At 52.2% G+C, this 19,109-nt stretch overlaps 1 non-coding gene across 1 annotated transcript; it reads left to right on the top strand.

The window, feature by feature from the left end:
- Positions 1–2,229: 2,229 nt before the first annotated feature.
- On the top strand, positions 2,230–2,311 carry TRNAS-GCU (transfer RNA serine (anticodon GCU)). Its single transcript has one exon. It is a non-coding gene; the product is annotated as a tRNA-Ser (tRNA).
- The last annotated feature ends 16,798 nt before the right edge of the window (positions 2,312–19,109 follow it).

Here is a 19,109-nt window from a genome sequence, read left to right on the forward strand (position 1 = left end):
TATCCTATCAAAGAATGCTATCAGATTAGTCTGACACGATTTGTTCTTTACAAATCCATGCTGGCTATTCCCTATCACCTTACCACCTTCCAAGTGTTTGCAGATGATTTCTTTAATTACCTCCTCCATTATCTTCCCTGGCACAGAAGTTAAACTAACTGGTCTGTAGTTTCCTGGGTTGTTTTATTTCCCTTTTTATAGATGGGCACTATATTTGCCCCCTTCTCCCATGATTTCCCAAAGATAATAGCTAGAGGCTCAGATATCTGCTCTCTTAACTCCTTGAGTGTTCTAGGATGCATTTCATCAGGCCCTGGTGACTTGCAGGCATCTAACTTTTCTAAGTGATTTTTTACTTACTCCTTTTTTATTTTATCTTCTAAATCTACCATTTTCCCGTAAGCATTCACTATATTAGACATTCCTTCAGACTTCTCAGTGAAGACTGAAACAAAGAAGTCATTAAGCATCTCTGCCATTTCCAAGTCTCCCGTTACTGTTTCTCCCTCCTCACTGAGCAGTGGGCCTACCCTGTCCTTGGTCTTCCTCTTGCTTCTAATGTATTGATAAAAAGTCTTCTTGTTTCCCTTTATTCCCATAGTTAGTTTGAGCTCAATTTGTGCCTTTGCCTTTCTAATCTTGCCTCTGCATTCCTGTGTTATTTGCCTATATTCATCCTTTGTAATCTGACCTAGTTTCCATTTTTTTATATGACGCCTTTTTATTTTGTTGGTCACGCAAGATCTCGTGGTTAAGCCAAGGTGGTCTTTTGCCACATTTTCTATCTTTCCTAACCATCGGAATAGCTTGTTTTTGGGCCCTTAATAGCATCCCTTTGAAAAACTGCCAACTCTCCTCAGTTGTTTTTCCCCTCAGTCTTGATTCCCATGGGACCTTACCTATCAGCTCTCTGAGCTTACCAAAATCCACCTTCCTGAAATCCATTGTCTCTATTTTGCTGTACTCCCTTCTACCCTTCCTTAGAATTGCAAACTCTATGATTTCATGATCACTTTCACCCAAGCTTCCTTCTACTTTCAAATTCTCAACAAGTTCCTCCTTATTTGTTAAAATCAAGTCTAGAATAGCTTCCCCCCAGTAGCTTTTTCAACTTTCTGAAATTAAAAGTTGTCTGCAATGCAGTCCAGGAACTTATTGGATAGTCTGTGCCCTGCGGTGTTATTTTCCCAACATATATCTGGATAGTTGAAGTCCCCCATCACCACCAAATCTTGGGCTTTGGATGATTTTGTTAGTAGTTTAAAAAAAGCCTCATCCACCTTTCCACCTGGTTAGGTGGCCTGTAGTAGACTCCTAGCACGACAACACCCTTGTTTTTAACCCCTTTTATCCTGACCCAGAGACTCTCAACACTTCTGTCTCCTATGTCCATCTCCACCTCAGTCCAAGTGTGTACATTTTTAATATATAAGGCAACACCTCCTCCCTTTTTCCCCTGTCTATCCTTCCTGAGCAAACTATACCCATCCACACCAACATTCCAATCATGTGTTTTATCCCACCAAGTTTCAGTGATGCCAACAATGTCATAGTTGTATTTATTTATAAGCACTTCCAGTTCTTCCTGCTTATTACCCATACTTCTCGCATTTTTATATAGACATCTAAGATACTGGTCTCAGCTCTTCCCCAACCCCACCCTCAGTCTGGGCCTCTGGCTCCCAGCCCGGCCTCAACCCTTTACCACTGTCTGCACCCCTCTCCCCAGCAAGCAACAGCCCCACTCCCAGCCCCAGTTCTTGATCGCTGCTTCCGAGGGGCCACAGCCATGGCTAAGAGTGCACAGTGTGAAATGTTTGGGGACCACTGTTTTAGGGTGACATCCTCAATCACTTCTCTGCAGTCCAATAAAAGCTATTCCTCACCCACCTACCCCTCCATCAGGACAGACTAGGTATGTTCTACTGCCCTTCACTCATACAGGAAGGAGAATAACATTTCATTCCACTCAATCCTAAAGTGATTTGTAACCCACCACCATCCCAAACTGGTCATTTTGGGGAAGCGGCCCCACCATGCTGCATAGCTAGGCAGAGTAGGTGTGTCTGTGCAAACATGGTCTGTTCCTGAAGTCTTTCCCCAGCTCCTCACTAGATGTGAGGGGGGAGCTCATTCAGACCCTGCTTATGCTTAGTATTGGGAAACTCCTTAGTGTCCCTATCTCTGCTGGCCTTAAATTTCTCTTCCTGTCCCTTTCTTGACAGCTCAGATGAGGTGGCTGAGTGGTTAAGGTGATGGACTGCTAATCAATTGTGCTCTGCATGCATGGGTTTGAATCCCATCCTCATTAGAGGCATTTAGTCTTGACTCCTCTTTTATAGACAAACATCTCCCCCCTTGGTACAATAACAGACCCAACAATGTTGCTTCTTGCAAACAAAAACCTTCTCAGAAACTCGGACACTCCCCCTTGCTACAAATAAAAAGTCTAAATCCCAGATTTCTAAAAAGTGTCTCTACTTCTGTATTTCGTAGTTTTTATCTCAAAAGGTAATGTTACCGCAAGCTGAATAAGGCAGAGCTTCAAAGGAAAACATTAGAAATGGTAGGGGAGAAATGGAAAAAGCCCCTTTTCTCAGGAGATACAAACTCGACTTCCTCCTGTCTCTATCACCAGTGGATTTAACCTCCCTCCTCATGTGCTGTAAATAAAATAAAGAGGAGATAAGGTGGTTTGGCACAAACCAAGTAAGTGTAGTCAGGGTAAAGGTACAGCAAACCGGGGGAACAGGGGAAAATGCAAACATAATGAATGCAATGAAACAGTGACTGGCTTTGGGAGCTTAATGCTCAGGCCCATGAACCCTCCCTTGGAAACTGGAAAACACTAAACGATGCCCCAGCACAGAAACCTTTTCCCACTGTTCAGGTGAAGTGGATCCCATGTGCTGGCACGATGCCCAGGACTTTCCACTCTCCGGCTGATTTAGAGCCGTTGGGGAGCAACACTGGGGAGTCCAGAAGGCAGTTGGGTTTCGTCGCTGGCAGGGAGGCCCTCTGGGATGCTGGAAACCAGGAATGCAGGATGGCAGGAATGGGGGTGACAGGCCTCCCGTTCCTCAGTCTCACGGTGGGACCGAAGGGGGGTCTTCACTCTCCAGCTCAGGAGCTCTGTGAAGAATCGAACGTGATCGAGTGACAGAGAGATTCTCTCCTTCACCTTCACTGCAGAACTGTTACCTTTTGTCCGAGTCAGACAGTTTATTTTCATCACATTCTATCCATCCACTTCTCTAAGTGTCGTGTGATGAAGCATTCTCCATTGTCTGTGCTTGGATATGATGTTTTGACTGCTTTAATCCTATGTCAGAGTTGTTATGAGTGGAGATGAAAGTGTCAAAGCCCTGGGAGGGGAATTCAAACGGGTCCCAAACACAGTGTGATCATTGGGAGTTCAAATCCCAGGTTCCATCTATTGGTAAAGCCACTTCTGGCAAGGTGGCTGTTCTGTCCCCCATTATGGCAAGAGTTTGGAATACGGGCAGCACAAAGCCAATATTCATAACATCAACTACAAAAATGAAACACATCTAGAGATAGCATAATTATAATCAGCCAATCAGAACCTCTCCATAGACCCCCTACGTACATGAAAACCTTTCTACAATATTGGCTGCAAATGTAGAACAGTGGTCACAACGGTGACATATACAGGTGCAGATTATGTCAATATTGTCACAGGAGGTGACACGGTATCAGTGAGACTGATACTGGAATCCTACCTCCAGTTTTGATGTCCTCATTTGAAAAGATGATGTGAAATTGGAGCTGGGTCAGCAAAGAGCCACCAAATGTTCTGAGGGCTGGAGAAAAATGCCTTCCAGTGAGGTCTAATGGTATCTTCTGGCCATAAAGTCGACTAATTTGTAAGAAACTGAGTGTAGCACTGGGAGCAGCATCTGATGTTTTCCTGTCTAGCTGGCTTCCTGCCTAGAACGAACGCTCCTTGAGTGGGGTGATCCACAGGGAGTAGCTTAAAACTGCAAAGAGGCTGGCCAGGGGCAAGACATTGGCACAGCAAGGGAGAGGTGTGGCAGTGACATCAAAAAGGGCTTTTGCAGGACCTCAGACTCTTGGTCAAAGGTGATGGGGAGGTGGTGACCTCACAGAGAGATGCTGACATTAGTCAGGCAGGACAGGGGCGAAGGGTCAGGGAAACCTCAGAGACCCCTGTGGCTTTGCTTCAGCAAATCTCCTTCTCCAGGTCTCTCCATGAGAACTGACAGACTATTCAGGTTCACGGACGTGAGCGCCAGGAGAAACCTCTTTCGAGTTTTCTCCTTCCCTTGTAGTGATTTTACTAGAAAACAGCCATCCCTGTTTAGAAGGTAAGAGCCTCCTGGAGGCTGGAAAGCTGTTCAGTCTGATCCATCTGGTGAGAGTTGAATTCTAGGCATGGAAAACATGAGCTTAAAGAGGTAGATTTTTATTGCGCACCTGGGATTTTGTCCCTTAGAATCACTGCGGACATTAGGGTTTGTCCTTTTTGTTTCACCTTTTCCTCCATCCTTCCCTCCTTTCTCTTTGTCTCTTGCTTCTTTTGTCCTTTCTCCTGTTCCCCTTCCAACATCAGGAGGTGTGCGTGTGTGTGTGTGTGTGTGTGTGTGTGTGTGTGTGTGTGTGTGTGTGTGTGTGTGTGTGTGTGTGTGTGTTGCGGGGGAGTGCTCTGCAGCTCCCACTGTGGGAGGTCCACCCAAAAATGTGAGGCTGAACTAGCACTTGGACAGTGATCCCCGCCAGTGACCTGGGCCATCCTTTGGGCTCTCTGGTGAGAACCCTCAGCCTCCCATCCTCCGTCTCTACCCTGATTGGCTGAGCAGGGGGTTATTGACAGGGAGGAGACTCAGGTCCTTGCTGTTCTCTTTTAAGACCAAGGAAATAAGTCATAATCAGTTCTATATTTGATGAATGTTGCTGCTTCTCTGCATTAATTGTCTCTGAGCAGTTCATGATTTTCTCTAACATTGCAGTTCTCCTGAAATACTTGCTGAATAATTACTGTGCACTGTTGTTGGTCTGGGGCTAATCTGAGAGCACTTGATACACGTCATTCAGTGTCTGAAATTCAAGATCCCATGGTTGGTTTGAAAATCTGGGCTCTTGGGTCTTATTCCCAACTCTGCCACTGATTGGCTGGGTGACCTAAGACAAGTCGATTCTCCTTCCTCAGCCTTAGCTTCTCCCTCTTTCAGGTAGGGATAATAATGATCCACTCATACCTACCTCATGGTTGGTGGAGGATGGGGATCCATTGGAGAGTGTCACTAGGACTAGGGCATAATATGAGGTGTCCTATCATGTTTATTCAGAGCAGATTAACACTTAATAGAATAGCTGAAATATTCTATTTTATTTGTATTTCTTTATTTTGAAATTGTTAAGAGCAGCCACAACTTAGCTCAGACTGAAGCATCTTATCTAATTTTTAAGATCTAACGGTCTCCTCTTTGTGTGCAATGAGACAATTTAACACACTGTGACAAACAGGAGATGCTTTTGTTTTGCAAGAAAATCTTTTTGCAAAGAACTTTCATCCTACTTGTTATGGTTTCAACAAACAAACTAGTTTAGTCTTAATGGGATTTTCTGACAGAAACGGTTTCAATGAAATTTCCCCACCATCTCAATTCCTGAAATCTATCTCTGCCTTTGGGGGGGGGTTGTTGTCCGTTAGAACAGGAGTCAGGACTGGTGGCTTCTCTTTCTGGTTCTGCCACCACCTTGCTGTGTAGGCCCTTGCGTAGGTCACTTCCTTTCTCTGGACCTCAGGCTCCTCCCCATCTGTCCAATGCGAACAGGAACAATTCTTGAACTCTGGGTAGTTGTGAGCCTGAGTGAGAGAAGGGGTGTTGAAGCCCTTTGTGAAGGAGAAAGGGGAGTTTCTTGGTGTTTGCACCAAGGAATTCTAAAGTTTGCTAAAATGTCTAATCTGCAGAAACAAGAAATATTCGGGGCCAAACTTTTTAGCCGCTGCCATTTTTAAAGCCCACTCAGGGATGTGAGTCCTGTCTTTTAGGTACCTGTGGTTCTTTGCCAGCAGGAGAGAAGAGGTGCCTGCCTCCATTTTTGTGGCCTTTACAAACCAGATGACGTGCCCCAGTTCTTGATGAGATCCCTGAAAAAGAACATCTTCCCATCCCTGAACAAGACAGGACCTGTCTTTCAAAGGGGAACAAAGAGACCCCTGGGACTTACAGACTAGCTAGCCTCACTTCCATAGCTGGAGAGATACTGCAATACATTCTTAAACACTCAGTTTGTCAGCAGCACCTACAGAATAATTTGGTTCTTAGGATGAGTGAGCATGGATTTGTCAAGAACAAATCATTCCAAACCGATCCTTTTTCCTTCTTTGGCAGGGTTCTGGGCCTGGTGGAGGTGGGTAAACAGCAGATGGGATCTATCTTGGTGTTACTAAGGCTTTTCACACAGTCCCGTAGGACATTCTCACAAGTGAACGAGGGAAATGCAGTCCAGCTGCAATCAGTGTAATGTGGGTGCAGAGCTGGTTGAAAGCCCAGACTCCAGGAGCCCTTCGCCATGTTTGGCTGTCCAACGGAGAGGGTGTACCTAGTGGGTCTGGCAGGGATCAGTCCAGGGTCCGGTAGTATTCAGTAGTTTCATTAATGATTTGGAAAATGCAGTGGAGAGCATGCTTCTAAAATTTGCAACTGACACCAAGCACTTAGGAGCACAGGACTGGAATTCAAAACACCCTTAACAAATTGGATACTTGGTCTTCTTGATCCAAACTCCATGGTTGGGCCCCTCTCTCTAGACTGGGCTGAAGTGAAACCCCAGAGCCAAACACTCCTCCTGGGCAGTGCGCTACTCCCTTGAATGGTCAGATGCTGCTTAGCACTGTCAGAGCAGCTTTTGCTGGTGGATTCTTCCAGCACTTTCCAATAGCGGGAAAGTATGAAATCCCCATTTGACTGCTGGGGACAGAGCCCTAGAGGGGGGAGCAACTTGCCCAAAGTCCCCCAGGAAAAGGAAAACAACCAGAAGTGGAACCAATAGGAAACCCAGCAATTTAACTCAGGTGTCCTGGGGGTGTGCTAGGGTGACCAGATGTTCCAATTTTATAGGGATAGTCTGAATTTTGGGGTCTTTTTCTTATCTAGGATCCTATTATCCAAGCCCCCTGTCCCGATTTTTCACATTTGCTGTCTGGTCACCCTAGGGTGTGCACATGTTTGGGTCCCAGCTTCTCCCTGCCCCCCTCATTGAAGCAGATATTCCGGGGTACTGCCCTGGGAACTGCAGGGTCCAGTTGACATAGGGTTGGCTGGAGGCAGGGTCTGGCTGCAGGCAGGGCAAGGGGTGCGGGGCTGTCTGGCTTCAGGCAGGGGGGTGCATCAGGGGTTGGCTGGAGACAGGGCAGGGGATGCAGGGCTGGCCGCAGACAGGGGGTGCTGGGCTGGTGCAGGCTGTGGGATGTGTGGGGGGGCTGGCTGGCTTTGGGCAGGGCCACAGGGGGATACGGCAGGAGTTGGCTGGAGACAGGGCAGGGAGTGTGTCAGGGGTTGGCTGTGGGGCTGGCTGCAGGCAGAGCAGGGAGGATGCGGTTGGTGTGGGCAGGGCAGAAGGTGCAGGGCTGGCTGGAGACAGAGGCTGGATGCGGACAGGACAGCGCTGGGGGTGAAGGGCTGGTTGCAGGCAGGGCATGGGGCAGGGCTGGTGCAAAGATGTTTCATGCCCTAGGCGAAACTTCCACCCTGTGCCTCCCCCCCCTGCGCCACCACCCTGAGGTGCCCCACCAATTGCAGCTCTCCCCCTCCACCCTGAGGCTCCCCTCTTGTGACAACTCCCCCGCTCTGCCCTGCAGCACATCCCTCGCCCCAGCTCACCCCTGCTCCAAGCACGAGCACCCGAGCACACTGTGGCCGCTTCACTTCTCCCGCCTCCCAGGCTTGTGGTGCCTAAGCCTGCCAGGCAGTCAAGCACCCTCCTCTGAGCCACAGCAGCCCTGACAGTTGACAATAGAGGCACCTTAACCCCTGAGTTCCTTCAATATGTCCCCCTCCGGGTCCAGCTGCGATCACCAGATACTCAGGGTATGTCTATACCACCTGCCGAATCAATGGGCAGCGATCGATGCAGCGGGGGTTGATATATCGCGTCTAGTGTAGATGCAACACACCGAGTGCTCTCCCCTCGATGGCTGTACTCCAGCTCGGTGAGAGATGCAGGCAGAGTCTACGGGGAGCTGCAGCAGTCGACTCACCGCGACTGTGACATTATAATTATAATCTAATATCTCATTGCAAGGTGACAGGGCCAGAAAGAGTTAATTAACTCACCTCACCGACTGACCTGACCCGTGGGTGAACCTTAAGAACTGGTTAGCAAGATATGTAAATGAACAGAGCTTTGAAATGCAAGTCTGCATTGTTAGAGGTAGAAGGGGAGGTGTTTGCTCAGGTCTTGTGATGTAAGCAAACAAGTCTTGTCTGTTGCTATAGTTTTAATACAAAGAGCAAGAAAGGAATATTAACATTTATGATGATACTTGAGTGAAATAGTATTATTGTCTCTGTGTCTCTTTGAATGTTGTGGTAACCTGTATCTGAACTGTTTAATGAATAAATTACCCTGTACTAATTGCCAGGATGTTTGGAAGGAGAGTTAAGCCTATTGTTTTCTCAGGCCGAAAGGCTGCTGGAAATGTGTAAGAAGCCTGGGACACGATCCTTCTTCATCTCTGATCTGCTTTGGGTTTCAAGAGGGGGAAACCTTAAGCCACAAGGATTGAGATCCCCAGTCATTGACTGGAGCCACCCTGAATATGGAAATTGGACTATAACCTATGGACTATTTCTAAAAGGACTTTTGGCTACTACAAGCTCACCTCTACTATGTATCTGAACCTCAAGAATTGAATTCAAGTATATATGTCCATTAATCTTTTAACCAATACTCTCTCTCTTTTCTTTTCTAATACATTTTAGCTTAGTTAATAAGAATTGGCTATAGCATGTATTTTAGGTAAGATCTAAGTTATAATTGAACCTGGGTATGTGGCTGATCCTTTGGGATCGGAAGAACCTTTTCTTTTATATGTTGAAGTAAGATTTTCAGGAATCATCATCATATCTGACAGGTGTGTCTGGACAGAGGCCTGAGGCTGGGTACTTTAAGGGAACTGCATGGTTTAAACTTCAAAGTAACCAGTGAGGTACTACAGAAGCTGTTTTGTGCTGACTTGGTAAATCTAAGTACTGAAATAACCAGCAGCGTTTGGGATTTGTTGCCCTGTTTTGTTTGCAGTTCACCCTGATTAAGTGACCTCAGCTGGCTCCCACAGGGAGCACCATCACACCTACATCCAGGCTGTAGGGATCCAAGGGATCTTAGGGGCCTTGAGGTGCACATATCACTACGTCCAGGCCGTAGGGCTTCCTGGGGGGCTTAGAGAGTTTTGGAAGGGGATACAGATACCAATCTCCAGGATCTAGGGGTCCCAGGAGGGCTTAGGGGGTTAGTGGGGGGATAGATACCTTCGTCCAGGCTGGAGGCATCCTGGGAGACTGAGGGGATTTTTGGGGGCCCAAGATACCTATGTCCAGGCTGTAGGGGTACCAGGGGGTCTTAGGGGTTCGAGTGGGCACAGATATGTATGTCCAGGCTGTATCGGCCCAGGGGCGATCAGAGGTTACGTGAGGGGCACAGATATCTACATCCAGATTGTAGACGTCCCGGTGCGGGGTTAGAGGGGTTGTGGGGGTACAAATACCTACATCCAGGCTGTAGGGGTTCCTGGGGGATTAGGGGGCTTCTGAGGGGCACATATACCTACGTGCACACTGGAGTGTCCCGGGAGGCTTCTGGAGTCTATATGGGGCAAAGATACCAATGTCCTGGCTGTATAGGTCCCTGGGAGGCTTAGGGGGCTTGTGAGGGGCACAGATACCTAAGCTCAGGATGGAGGGGTCTACAGGGGGCTTAGGTGTTTGGTGGGGGGCACAGATACCTATGTCCAGGCTACAGGGGTCCCGGAAGGGCTTAGAGTCTGTCATGGAGTGTGGGGGAGTCCGGTCCTGCGCCTCTCTTCCTGGGACACACAGTGACTCTCAGCCAGCCAGTAAAACAGAAGGTTTATTGGACAACAGGACTGAAGGATACAGCAGAGTTTGGAGGCACAAGCAGGACTCCGCAATTGAGTCCTTCTGGGGGTTCAGGAAACTTAGCTCCCAGTCTGGGATTCCCTGAATTCCAACCACCCAGACCAAAACCAAAACTGAACTAACTCCCTCCAGCCGGCCCCTTCCTGTGTCCAGCTTCCCTGGCAAAGGTGCTGACTCCCTCTCCCCTGCCTAGCTCAGGTTACAGGCTGAGCACGTGTCCGGTCCTAAAGTCACCACCTGCTCTCCCATCCCCCACACAGACAGTCCCTGCTCCATTACAGTAATGCCCAGATCATTTCCCGCTTGGAGCAACAGTGACACCGTGTGGCCACACAGGGTAATGCATAGAGCATTTGCTGCATGGAGCTACAGTGACACCTTGTGGCCACGCAAAGTAATGCACAGAGCATCACACCTTTGTAGAGGCTGTAGAGATCCCTGGGGGGCTTAGGGGTAGTGAGGGGCACAGATAGCTACGTCTACGCTGGAGGCATTCCAGTGGGGATTAGGGGCTTCATGGGGGACACAAATATCTACATCCGGGCTGGAGAGGTCCCTGGATGGCTTAGGGGGTTGTGGTGAGCAAAGATGTATATGTCCAGTCTGTAGTGTTCCCTGGGGGTTTAGGGAGTTGGCGAGGGGCACAGAAACCTACCTCCAGGCTGCAGGGGTCCCAGAGGGGCTTAGGGGGTTCGTGGGGGACACAGAAATTTAGGTCACGGAGTGTTGGGGAATCCGGCCCTGCAACCCTCTTCCTGGGACGCACAGTGACTCAGCCAGCCAGTAAAACAGAAGGTTTTTTTGGACAACAGGAACGAAGGATACAGCAGAGCTTTTGGGCACAACCAGGACCCCTCAATCGTGTCCTTCTGGGGGTTCAGGAAGCTTAGTTCCCAGTTTGGGATTCCCTGAATTCCAACGACCCAGCTCCAAACCAAAACTGAACTAACTCCCTCCAGCCGGCCCCTTCCTGTGTCCAGCTTACCGGGCAAAGGTGATGACCCCTTCCCATCTGCCTAGCTCAGGTTACAGGCTTAGGTCCTGTCCCTCACCTAAAGTCACCCCCTGCTCTCCCATCCCCCACACAGATAGTCCCTACTCCATCACAGCAATGCCCAGAGCATTTCCCACATGGAGCAACAGTGACACCGTGTGGCCACGCAGGGTAATGCACAGAGCATTTCCCTCATGGAGCAACAGTGACACCATGTGGCCCCGCAGGGTAATGCACAGAGCATTTCCTGCTTGGAGCAAAAGTGACTCCATGTGGCCACACAGGGTAAAGCACAGAGCATTTCCCTCATGGAGCAACAGTGACACCATGTGGCCATGCAGGGTAATGCACAGAGCATTTCCTGCATGGCGCAACAGTGACACCGTGTGGCCACGCAGGGTAATTGACAGAGCATTTCCCGCATGGATCAACAGTGACACCATGTGGCCATGCAGGGTAATGCACAGAGCATTTCCTGCATGGAGCAACAGTGACACCGTGTGGCAACGCAGGGTAATGCACAGAGCATTTCCCTCATGGAGCAACAGTGACACCATGTGGCCCCGCAGGGTAATGCACAGAGCATTTTCTGCTTGAAGCAAAAGTGACACCATGTGGCCACACAGGGTAATGCACAGAGCATTTCCCTCATGGAGCAACAGTGACACCATGTGGCCATGCAGGGTAATGCACAGAGCATTTCCTGCATGGAGCAACAGTGACACCGTGTGGCCACGCAGGGTAATTGACAGAGCATTTCCCGCATGGAGCAACAGTGACACCTTGTGGCCACGCAAGCTAATGCACAGAGCATCACACCTACGTAGAGGCTGTAGAGATCCCTGGTGGGCTTTGGGGTCATGGGAGGTACAGATAACTATGTCCAGGCTGGAGGCATTTCGGGGGGCTTAAGGGGGTTTGTGGAGGCACAGATACCTACGTCCAGGATGGTCGGGACCCTGGGGGAGTTAGGGGAGTTGTGGGGGGCATAGATACTTGTGTCCAGGCTGTAGTGGTCCTGGTGGGGATTAGGGGCTTCGTGGAGGACACCAATACCTATGTCCGGCCTGGAGGAGTCCCTGGATGGCTTAGGGGATTGTGGTGAGCACAATGATCCCTGGGGGTTTAGGGATTTGGTGAGGGGCACAGATACCTATGTATGTCCTGGAGGGGTCCCTGGGGGGGCTTCGTATTATATTGGACACTGATACCTATTTCAAGGCTATAGGGATTCTGCGGTTGGGCTTAGGGCATCGGAGGGGCACAGATACCTACATCCAGGCGGGAGGGGTCCCGGGGGACTTAGGGGGGTTGTGAGGGGAACAGATATGTACGTCCAGGCTGGAGAGTCTCCGGGGAGGATTAGGGGGGTTGCGGATGGCAGAGATACCTATCTCCAACTCTACAGGTCCCTGGGGGGCTTACGGTTTTTTTTGGGAGGCATAGATATCTATGTCCAGGTTGGAGTGGTTCCTGGGGGGTTTAAGGGGTTCCTGGGGGACACAGATACCTAGGTCCATGCTGTAGGGGTTCCCGGGGTGGATTAGGGGTTTTCTGGGGAGAAGAGATACATACGTCTAGGCTGTAGAGGTCCCTGGGAGGCTTAGGGGGTTTGTGAGGGGCTGAGATACCTACGTCCAGGCAATTGGGCTTCCAGGGGGAACTAGTGTGTTGTGGGGGCACAGATGCCTAGATCCAGGCTGGAGAGTTCCTGCGGTGGTGGGCTTAGGCAGTTTGTGAGGGGCACAGATACCTGCATCCAGGCTGGAGGGGTCCCTGCGGGACTAAGGGGGTTTCTGGTGGGCACAGATACCCACCTCCAGGCTGGAGGGGTTCCTCGGCACTTAGGGATTGTGCGGGGCACAGATACCTCCATCCATGCTGGTGGGTCCCTGGCGGGCTTCGCGGGTTCATGGGGGGCACAGATACCTAAGTCCAAGATGGAGGGGACCAGGGGGCTCTTATTGGGTTCGGGGGGCACAAATACTTATCTCTAGGCTGTAGGGGTCCCTGGTGGGCTTAGGGGATTTTGGGGGGGCCCAGATACCTAAGTCCATGCTGTAGGCGTCCCTACAGGTGCTTATGGGTTCGTGGGGTGCACAGATACTTATGTCAAGGCTGGAGGGGTCCCGGGGGGTTGGGGTTTCGTAGGGGGCACAGATATGAACCTTCAGGCTGTAGGAGTCCCAGGGGGGCTGTGGGGGTACAGATACCTACATCTAGGCTGGAGGGGTCCTGGAGGGTATAGAGGGTTTGTGTGGGGCACAGATACCTAGGTCCAGGCTGTCGGTGTCCCAGGGAGATTAGGCGGTTCACTGGGGGCTCAGATACATACAGGCTGGATGTGTTCAGAGGAGCTTAGGGGGTTCGTGGGGTGCTCAGACACCTGTGTCCAGGCTGTAGGGATCCCTGGGGGCTTAAGGGGTTCGTGGGGGTCACAGATAAGTATATCTAGGCTGAAGGGGTGGCTGGGTGGTTTAGGGGGATTGTGGGAGCACAGATACCTACGTCCAGGCTAAAGGGGTAATGGGGGTGCTTAGGGGATCGGGGCAGACACAGATACCTACGTCCAGGGTCTAGGGGTCCCGAGGGGATTGGGGGTAGAGGGGGGAAAAGATGCCTACGTCCTAGCTGGAGGGGTCCTGGGTGGTTTAGGAGGTTCGTTGGAGTCACAGATACCTACGTCCAGGCTGTAGGGGTTCCTGGGGCATTAGGGGGTTTCTGGGGGTCACAGATACCGATGTGCAGACTGGAGGGGTCCCGGAGGGCTTAGGAGATTTATGGGGGGCACAGATACCAATGTCTTGGCTGTAAAGGTCACAGGGGGGCTTTGCGGGTTCGTGGGGGGCACTGATACCTACATCCAGGCTGTAGATGTTCCTGGGGAGCATAGAGGGCTGAGGTGGCACATAACCCTACATCCAGGCTGTCGGGGTCCAGTGGGGAATTAGGGGGTTCGTCTAGAGCTCAGATACCTACGTCCAAGTTGGAGATGTCCTGGGAAGGATTAGGGAGTTTCTGGGGTGCACAAATACCTATCTCCAGGCTGTAGGGGTCCCTGTGGGCCTTACGGGTTCGTGGGGGGCAGAGATAACTATCTCCCATCTTTAGGGGACGCTGGAGAGGCTTAGATGATTTGTGGGAGGCCCAGATACCTACATCCATGTTCGAGAGGGGCTTATAGGGTTCGTGGGTGGCACAGATACCCATGTCCAGGCTAGAGGGGTGGCTGGGGGGCTTAGGGAGGTTGTGGGAGCACAGATACCTAACTTCAGGCTATAGGGGTCCTGGGGGTGCTTAGAGGTCGGGGCAGGCACAGATACCTAAGTCCAGGCTGTAGGGACCCGAGGGGATTGGGGGTTGTGGGGGGCAGAGATACCTACGTCCAAACTGGAGGGATTCCTGGGGGTTGAGTGCATTTGGCGGGTGGTCACAGATACCTACGTCCAGGCTGTAGGGCTCCTGGGGGCAGCTTAGGGGATTGTAGGGGGCACAGATACCTAACTTCAGGCTATAGGGGTCCCAGGAGTGCTTAGGAGGTGGGGGGTGCAGATACATATGTCCAGCCTGTAGGGGTCACTTGGGGGACTTAGGGGGTTGTGGAGGTAAAGATACCTACATCCCGGCTGAAGGAGTCCTCAGGGGGTTCGTGTGGGTCAGAGATACCTACGTTCAGGCTGTAGGGGTCTTGGGTGGCTTAGGGGGTTTCTGGAGGTCACAGATAACTCCGTGCAGACTAGATGGGTCCCGGGGGGATTAGGAGGCTTATGGGGTGCACAGATGACAACTTCCAGGCTTTACAGGTCCCTGGGGGACTTACGGGGTTGTGGGGAGCACAGATACCTATGTCAAGGCTGGAGGGGTCCCTGGAGGGCTTAGAGGTTCATGGGGCCACAGATACCTATGTCCAGCTGAGCTTTTCCCTGGGGGCAGCCTGCGCGCAGCTGCGATCAGCTGTTTGCTGGGCAGGCTCCACTCAACTGCTCCCCTCTTCCTGCTCCTGCGGGGGCTGAGTGAGTTTCCCCCCCAAACAGCCTCAGGGGTCGGGTTGGGCGGGGGTGCGGGTCCAGCAGCAGCACAGCCCACCCTGCTTCCCTGGGGCTGCCCCGCACCTCTCAGGCTGATGGTTCTGCCATGGTCTCCGCGTGAATCTCTGCTCCCCGCTCGCCAGGCTCGGCTCCGGCCACAGCAGCATCGGGTGCCCCAGGGAGCCTGGCTAGGCTGGGGCTGGGGCCAGTGGGAGGTTGGGGGGAGGAGAAGCTCCAGATACTGGCAGGGGGCGAGGGGGAGAGGAGCCGAGCTGGAGTGAAGGAAAAGAAGCCCTGGACTGGGCTGGAGCCACGCTGGGGAGGGGGCGAGGGGGAGGAGAAGCCCCGGGCCCCTGCAGGAGCTGCAGTCCGGGGGAGAAGTGCCAAGCTGGGGCAGGGGAGGAGAAGCCACACAGGGTTGGGAGGCGGGGGCTGGGGCAGAAGCCCAGACCCCAGCAGGAGGTGCAGTGGGGGGGGATAGAGGGGAATAGGAGCAACCTTGGGGCAAGGACCTCCCACCCCGAACCCTGAGGCTGTTTGGGGGGGAAATCACTCAGCCCTAGCAGGAGCAGGAAGAGGGGAGCAGTTGAGTGGAGCCTGCCCATCAAACAGCTGATCGCAGCTGCGTGCAGGCTGCCCCCAGGGAAAAGCTCAGCTGGATGTAGGTATCTGTGCCCCCATGAACTGCTAAGCCCTCCAGGGACCCCTCCAGCCTTGACACAGGTGTCTGTGCCCCCCACACAACCCCCTAAGCCCCCCAGGGACCTGTACAGCCTGGAAGTTGTCATCTGTGCACCCCATAAACCTCCTAATCCCCCTGGGACCCGTCTAGTCTGCACAGAAGTATCTGTGACCTCCAGAAACCCCCTAAGCCTTCCAAGACCCCTACAGCCTGGACGTAGGTATCCCTGACCCACACGAACCCCCTGAGGACTTCTTCAGCCAGGATGTAGGTATCTTTACCCCCACAACCCCCTAAGCCTCCCAAGGGACCCCTACAGGCTGGACATAGGTATCTGAGCCCCCTCACCTCCTAAGCACCCCTGGGACTCCTACAGCCTGAAGTTAGGTATCTGTGCCCCCCACGATCCCCTAAGGCTCCCCGGGACCCCTACAACCTGGACGTAAGTATCTGTGACCTCCACAAATGCACTAAACCCCCAAGGAGCCCTCCAGTTTGGACCTAGGTATCTCTGCCTCCCACAACCCCCAATCCCCTGGGGATCCCTACAGCCTGGACGTAGGTATCTGTGGCCGCCCTGACCTCTAAGCACCCCCGGGACCCCTATAGCCTGAAGTTAGGTATCTGCGCTCCCACAACCTCCCTAAGACCCCCAGCCACCCCTCTAGCCTGGACATGGGTATCTGTGCCACCTACGAACCCTATAAGCCCCCCAGGGACCTCTCGAGCCTGGACATAGGTATTTGGCCCCCCCACAAACCATCTAAGCCTCCCCAGCGACCCTTAAAGATGGGAGATAGTTATCTCTGCCCCCCACAAACCCGTAAGGCCCACAGGGACCCTACAGCCTGGAGATAGGTATTTGTGCACCCCAGAAACTCCCTAATCCTTCCTGGGACATCTCCAACCTGGAAGTAGGTATCTGAGCTCCCCACGAACCCCCTAATCCCCCACGGGACCCCGACAGCCTGGATGTAGGGTTATGTGCGACCACAGCCCCTCTATGTGCCCTAGTAACATCTACAGCCAGGACGTTGGTATCTGTGCCCCCCATAAATCTCCTAAGCCCTCCGGGACCCCTCCAGTCTGCACGTAGGTATCTGTGACCCCCAGAAACCCCCTAATGCCCCAGGAACCCCTACAGCCTGGACGTAGGTATCTGTGACTCCAACAAACCTCCTAAACCACCCAGGACCCCTCCAGCTAGGATGTAGGCATCTTTTCCCCCTTCTACCCCCAATCACCTCAGGACCCCTAGACCCTGGACGTAGGTATCTGTGTCTGCCCCGATCCCCTAAGCACCCCCATTACCCCTTTAGCCTGGACATAGGTATCTGTGCTCCCACAACCCCCCTAAATGCCCCAGCCACCCCTTCAGCGTGGATGTACCTATCTGTGACCCTCACGAACCCCCTAAGCCCCCAGGGATCCCTACAGCCTGGACACAGGTGTCTGAGCACCCCACGAATCCCCTAAGCTCCTCTGGACACATCCAGCCTGGATGTATCTGAGCCCCCAGTGAACCGCCTAATCTCCCTGGGACACCGACAGCCTGGACCTAGGTATCTGTGGCCTCCACAAACCCCCTATACCCCTCAGGAGCCCTCCAGCCTAGATGTAGGTATCTGTACCCCCACAAACTCCACCAGAGAGGTCCTTTGGGGCCATCTGCCTCTCCCAAGTCAGGATAAAGGAGGAGGGTTGGGCGTGGGGCTAGCAACTCCACCTCGTAAAAAATCAACCTGCTACAGAAACGCCAACAATAGAGACAACAGAGACTTTTACCCTGGAAAAAGAAGGGTCTTCAATTCGAAGATGCATGACGCTGCGTGGTAAAAGCCATGAGGAAGCCACTAAGCCGATTACCCTTCTTGCAACCAGGAGTATTACCATAGGCACATGGAACGTGAGGCACCAGACAGGCACTGCGGTGGAACCCCCAAGGCAAGCGGAAAAGAGGCCATCCAAGAAACACCTGGCGACTTGACCTTCAGGCTGATAGCAAAAAAATGGGCTATACCTGGAACCAGTTTGAACCAATGGCCCAGGATAGAGGACTCTGGAGATCTGTTGTTGGCGGCCCATACCCCGATTGGGGTGACGGGCATGAGTGAGTGAGTGAGTACCCCCACAGCCCCCCTGGACTCCTACAGCCTGGACATAAGTATCTGTGCACCCCATGAAACCATAAGCACCTGTAGGGACGCCTACAGCATGGGCTTAGGTATCTGGGGCCTCCCAAGCCCCCCTAAGCTCACCAGGGAACCCTACACCCTAGAGATAAATATCTGTATCCTCCCGAACCCCATAAGACCCCCCTGAACCCCTCCAGCCTGGACTTAGGTATCTGTGCCCCCACAAACCCACTAAGCCCCCCAGGGACCCTCCAGCCTGGACGGAGGTATCTGTGCCCACCGGAAACCCCCTTAGCTCCCCAAGGACCCCTCCAACCTGGATGCAGGTATCTGTGCCTTCAGAAACTGCCTAAGCCTCCCCCCCGGGAACCCTCCAGCCAGGACCTAGGTATCTGTGCCCCCTCAACACACTAATTCCCCCTAGATGCCCGATTGCCTGCACATAGGTATCTCTGCCCCCGACAAACCCCCTAAGCCTCCCAGGAACCCTTACAGCCTAGACGTATGTATCTGTGCCCCCCAGAAAACCCCTAATCCACCCAGAGATCTCTACAGCATGGACCTAGGTATCTGTGCCCCCCAGGAACCTCCTAAACCCCACAGGAACCACTCCAACCTGCACATAGATATCTGTGCCTCCCAAAAAAACCCTAAGCCCCCCAGGGACCCCTAAAGCCTGGAGATAGGTATCTCTGCCATCTGCAAAAGCTCCTAATCCGCCCCAAAACCTCTCCAGCCTGGACGTACATATCTGTGCTCCCACAAACCCTCTAAGCCAACTGGGACCCTTCCAGCCTGGATGTAGGTATCTGTGCCCCCCAACGCTCTAAGCCCCCCCAGAATACCTATAGCCTGGACTCAAGTACTTATGCTCCCCACAACCCTCCTAACTCCCCCAGGGTCCCGACCATCCTGGACGTAGGTATTTGTGACCCTATGAATCCCCTTAAGCACCCCCGGAATGCCTCCAGCCTGGACGTAGCTATCTGTACCTCCCATGATCCCTTAGTCCCCCAGGGATCTCTAGAGCCTCTACATAGGTGTGCTGCTCTGTGCATTACCCAGTGTGACCACACGGTGTCACTGTTCCTCTATGAGAGAAATGCTCTGTGCATTACCCTG

This window comes from Gopherus flavomarginatus, chromosome 23 (assembly GCF_025201925.1).
Source record: "Gopherus flavomarginatus isolate rGopFla2 chromosome 23, rGopFla2.mat.asm, whole genome shotgun sequence".
Classification (NCBI taxonomy): domain Eukaryota; kingdom Metazoa; phylum Chordata; order Testudines; family Testudinidae; genus Gopherus; species Gopherus flavomarginatus.